Below are 6,015 nucleotides of genomic sequence, written 5' to 3'. Positions count from 1 at the left end.
TATTGTTTTGTAAAGGAGAGATTTCCATTTTTCTACAATATTCTCACAGTCAATGGTTAACAGTTAAAATGTGAATGATCTTCAATGCGATCCCAATAAATGGTCTGATAACAATCATGGTTTATCTAGTAGTAGTGTATATTAGCAACAGGCTTCTGTGTATCAATTTTTAAAGAAACCGTTTTCAAATTAGGACATGGTATACTATCTTAGGGCAATGGGAGCTCATTTCTTTTGTGAAAAGCTGCTACATGGAAGCTTGATGAGCCTCAGGATCAGAGCGATGGGAAATGGAACGTTTTCTCTCCGTCACTGTGCACACCACCCCAAAGACTCTGAAGCTGCTATTTGCATTTCAAGGATTTCTTCCATTTGTCCCGAATGGTTGTCTCCCTTTAAATGCAAAGACTTCTGAGAAACAGTTCATGTTGCAGGACTTCCACAGTGGAAGAGGGCATCAAACTCTCCCTCACCACCCTGCATAGGCCCAGAGACTCATGGCTGCTATTTCGAAACCGGAAAAGTACACATCTTACATCTTTAACTTTATGTCTAGGTTGACACTGAAAAGGACTAGCTTAAGGAAATGTGGACTTAAGGTGAGTTGAGAGAGAGGCTTTCTAAGAAATAATGTTGGGGGGGGGAGGTATTTTTGTTTGCATTATTATATTGTGAACTGCCCTGGGAACTTTGGATGAAATTTACAGAAAGAAGTAGAAGAAAGCATCGTAAAACAGCTGATGCTAGTAGTACGATTCCTTTTTACCTGAAAGTGAGTGATTTATACTGCTGGCACTGTGTGAAGTATTAGCAGACTTTCTTCTTACAGCTGTGAAAGCCAAGGACATGAGTTAGATAATCTGTGAGAAGAATCCATACAAAGCACAAAGTTTTAAAAGTTAACGACGTCTGTTAGAGTATTTTTATAATGTCTGTTGCTTTCCTTTACCCAAAATGAAACATGTACAAGTTCATTTAAACTGCCCTTGCTAGCTCCACTTGGCAACCCTCTTCCCTTTACACCTTGCCTGTCCTCTCACAGCTTGATCCAAGCCCCATCACCTTTTAAGTAGGGTGGGGAGACACTTCAGAGAGCAGTTTTCTGAAGCACTTTCCTCCATTAAACAGTTGGCTTTGGCTACCTACTTTATGTTTTTATGTATATCGTATGGCATCTCAAGACAAGCACCAACACCACTATGAGGTGAAAGCTAAGGCAATACAGCCAGTTTTCCTGCCTTTTCTATGCCCATGGTGGCCCACCACTGAGACCACACACCCCCACACTTCCAAACAATACAGTCATGCTGAAGCATCATTTGGGTGTCGGACCACATTCTCTGTGGTCTCTGAAACAGTGGCAACACTCTACAATTTTATTATATATATATAGTAAGATAAGACACCTTTGAAACAATTAAAGGTAGAAGACATGGCCAATACACTATGTCTCAGTTGTGTGCCTGTTCAAAAAGTATTCATTTAATGCTATTGCTTAAGGTTTAGAGGTGGAGAGCAGTAATCTGATCAGCTTTCAAATTCAGTTTAGCATCTTTTAAATAGATTAACAAATTGGATCTACTTGGAGCTTTGGCTCAGTTATCAAACACAATGTAATATGACAGCTGGGGTGGTTAAGTGAATAGTCAAACTGGCTGAGGAATTTATCCCATCCTTATGTGCTCATACCACCATCCACATTTATTGCAATCTTGCAAGAATATACTGACAGGACAACAAGTAGCTGCTTCATTGCTACAAACCTGCCAAAGAACTTGGTACTGCTGCCTCCCATACAGGCTTGACACTAACACTAAGCAGCTTAGCTTAATGAGTAGCTCCTAGCTCAAAGCGGCTGTTAGCTGAAGTGTGAGACAGGATCTAGGACCTCTGCCCTCATTGGGTTGTATCCAGACTTGCGCAAGTGAAAGTGCACTCCCTAACTTACTGAGGGGAGGGGGCATGAGCTCTGCATGCAGAAGATCCCCCCGTTAGGTATTTCTTTAAAAGAAGCAGCCAGGTAATATGAAGGTCCCTCTGCCTAAGATTGTGGAGAGCTGCTGTAAGACAAAGTAGACAATACTGGGCTTTACGGAGCTTCCCAGGTGTGCACGCACCCTGAAAAATCTCCCTGCACAAGCTGCCTCAGCCTGAATTTGGGCTGTTTCCAACTCCCACTGCACTTCCCAGGCCTTTCCTGCCCCCCAGGAGAGGCTTTATAGGAGTTACAAGGCCACACTGGGCGCATGTATTTCTTCTCATGCAAATCTGGCAACAGCTTAGTGTAGGCACCTGCTTCCCCCGCCACAGCCTGGGATGATAACAGAGTCTGTACTCAGAAGTCTCTGGCTGTGCTGATCTATTCCTGGTATATGAGAGAGGGCATGTTGACCTAACTAAGTCCAAGGTCTGCATCTTTGGTTCACATTTGATAACCTATTAACCAGCACATTTACTGTTAACTGTTTAACAACCAAAGTAAAGTATAATACATTTTCAAAATACAGCAGGGCATGAAATAAACAATCTATGGAACACCAATATTCTTGCAACCAGCTATCATTCAACCTACATTCATCCATACCTGCAGAGGAATTTCTCTGGGATGTTGCAACTTCTGAGTCATACAGCTGATGCTGCAGCTCTTTTATCCTCTGGAAAGCATCCAGTTTTAAACTGCGTTCCTGGGACAGCTGACTTCTTACCTAAAAAGATACTAAATTTTTCTAAGTGAACATTACAGTTCCAAATCTATCTTTGTTGTCCATTTATGAAAATGAAATACATAAGAGAAGGAAGGAATTGGAAGTTGCAAACTTTGAATGAACCTGCATGATTATATCAGATGCTGCTTGGTTAAGCAATATTTATGAAACTTTGGGTATTAATTGTGGGATGAGCGCTGATCATGCATACAGGTTTTTCACCCAGTCTGCACAACATCATTGGTGTCTAGTTGCCTGTCTGCATTTTTCCACCATTAAACCTTGATTTACCCTTTTGGGATGGGGGCGGGATGGTTTGGTGTGGATAAGTATAAAAATCGCCCACTGTCAATGACCTGTTTACAATATTAAGCCCCCATCTTGGAACATATAACCACAGGCACATGAGCTACTGAAAGTATGTATTTATAAACTTACCTGTTGGATTTCTTTTTTAACCTTTTCCCCCTGAAGCTGCCTTATCTTGGATGATCTTTCAGTTTCTTCTGTTAGACACTGCAATCTCAGTTCTCTCTCTCCAAGGCTTTCCAGCATTTTTTCCAAGTTTGCTGTCTTAATTAGATCTAGTTGCTGCTTTCTGTGAACTTCTTGGTTCATCCTGTGTTCTAATTCCTGTAGCATGTGTCCCTTTGCATAAAATACCAATAAGATTTGTAAAACACAGGAGGAGAACACATGGGTGATATCCAATGCTATCATACTCAGAGTAGACCCATTGATTTCAGTAGGTCTATTCAAGTATGACTTACTTGGATATCATTCTTGGCATTTAGAAGGCAGGTGAAGACCATTTTATTTCAAATAATATTTATTGGCAGTGAAGTTGTTCTTATTCTGCAGAATTTCTGGTTTAAAACAGTGTCCAATGGAGGAAAGATATAAACCAGAAATTCTGCAGAATAAGAACTACAATGTGTGTTATGATGACATTATTTAATCTGTGTTGTAAATTGCTTTGGAAGATTCACTACTGAGCAGTTTGGATGTTGTAATAAGCTAAGCCAATACAACAAAATTTAAATGCCTGGGCAAATACAGACACATTATTGTAATCATTCATCTTGTTTTTATTATTGTTTGTAAGCCGCTCTGAGCCCGGCCTTGGCTGGGGAGGGCGGGGTATAAATAATTTTATTATTATTATTATTATTATTATTATTATTATTATTATTATTAACACTTGCACCAATCTGACTTCTTTTGGAAGGGTCAAAGTGAGGGTTTCACCATCAAAAAACCCTCTCTCCTTCACTGTTAGATATTAATTACTATAAAACTTGTGTTAACTGTACTGAGGACTGGAAGTATGCGGAGACACTTTGCATCTTCACATTTCAGATCCTTGTATTTTCATTTTCAGTTGAATAATGATCTTGAACAGTTTTGCTGAGAAGAGGCAAAATGTAATATATTCATTCTGTCTTTGCTGTCAGCAGTAATGATTCAAGAAACAACACATTTGGCAAGTATTCTGCTTCTCAGTATGTAAGATGGTTCCCCAACTTCACAAGGAGCTACAAGGAGCTGCTATGCAAATCCTCTCTAAGCCACTGCTATTCACTTATAGGGTTTTAATTTCTAAATTACATCCATCTCTGGAATCTTAAATTGGTGTGGGCAGACACATCACATAGTGCACATTTCACCTCCTGCATAAGTAATATTACAAAGGTTCAGTGCCACCCCCACTCTCTGCCAAGCAGTGGCAAGATTCCAGGGGTTCCAGGCGCTCACCCAGGCTCATGTTTCCATTGGGGGTCAGACACAGTGAAGGCAGTAGCATTTTAAGATATATGGTTTATTTTACACCTATATACACCTAAAGTCTTCTATGGAGGGAGTGCAGAACATTACACCCCAAAACTATCTCTCATTGCCCCTCTCATAGCTTCAGCACTGAAGTCAATGCGAGTGAGAGAAAGTAATTTGATTTGCTGTATAGACAGTATTACAGCAGAGTTTGGTTACATACCTGTTTGTCTAGCTGTTGCTTCAGCCTTTTATTCTCAGTCTGAGACTCTGCCAAAGCTTTCCTTGCAGCCCGCAGCTGCTGCTGAAATATAATCGCTTCTTGTTCTGCCATCAGCTTGGATTTCAGATACTCTTTTTTGTTTTGAATGGCCTCCTGTGAATGCAAAGGGTTCAGTAGGATGTGAAGCAGAGAATCAAGCAACAAACCCTACCCCCAAAACAAACAAACAAACACCCTACACTGGGTTACTTAGGAAGAAGTGTTATGCAAAATATTTAAGTATTTGAGCTTGTGCCCTTTAACATGTAGAAAAAGAAACCCTACTTCTTTTAATTTCATGGTGTTTTTGCAATACAGTAGAATTTGTTTGAGCATTTGCAATCTTTCTGATGGGTATTGTAAAATAACCACATACAGTGCCAGGTTAGCGTACGTAATCCCCACCACATTCTTTGTGGGAAAGGGTTGATGCATACAGTCATTTGTAGGTGGCAAGAGGTATTTCACAGACATGCATTGAAGTGGCATCTTACAACTACAGCACTTGTCAAGCTTCTGATTTTGCATTATGTGGCTACAATCAGGCTCAACACCAGATGGCATGGTTATTTTTGGAAACTTGCAGTGGTATGATAAATCAAGATCTGTGAAGTGAGACAATCATGTGAGCACATCACGCATCAAAGGAGAAGAATGAAAGCCAGAGCTGCTGATCTCATAACTATTTTATTACAGTTAAACTGGCAGAGTAAAGCAGGCGGACTTTCTGAGTTCTTGTTCACATATTCATCATACCTCCATACATAACTGACAAACGTATGTGGAACCCAAACACAGCCATTGTTTCAAATTTGCATTTCTCTGAATTTTTCAACCAAACTAATGTGTTCAAAAATGGGTATATTGGGTGTACATGAAATGCATTCGTGAAAACAAAGTACAAAAATGTGTTCCATTAGAAATAATGGTTTGCAGAAGTGTGTATGTTAGGAGAAATTCATACAAGAATGTGAAATTTCATGAATATATATTTTTTTAAAGTTGCAAACTGATCTGAAATGTGGAAAACTGCCGACCATAATGCTATAAAGATGGATATGAGACTACTACCAACCGGCTCCTTCAGATGGAAGATGAATGACAATTTGTTTCGAGATCAGGAGATTACTAAGAAGGCCCAAAAAGCTTTGAAAGATTATTTCGAGATAAATTTGAACACTACGGTGGAAAAAAGAATTATCTGGGACGCAAGCAAGGCCGTCATGAGGGGGTTCTTGATACAACAGAATGCTGTAAAGAAAAGGACACAAAATGAGA

This window comes from Podarcis erhardii (genome assembly GCF_964252035.2).
Source record: "Podarcis erhardii genome assembly, chromosome: 3".
Taxonomy (NCBI): domain Eukaryota; kingdom Metazoa; phylum Chordata; class Lepidosauria; order Squamata; family Lacertidae; genus Podarcis; species Podarcis erhardii.
The sequence above is the reverse complement of the archived record's forward strand: the minus strand, read 5'-3'. Positions refer to the sequence as shown.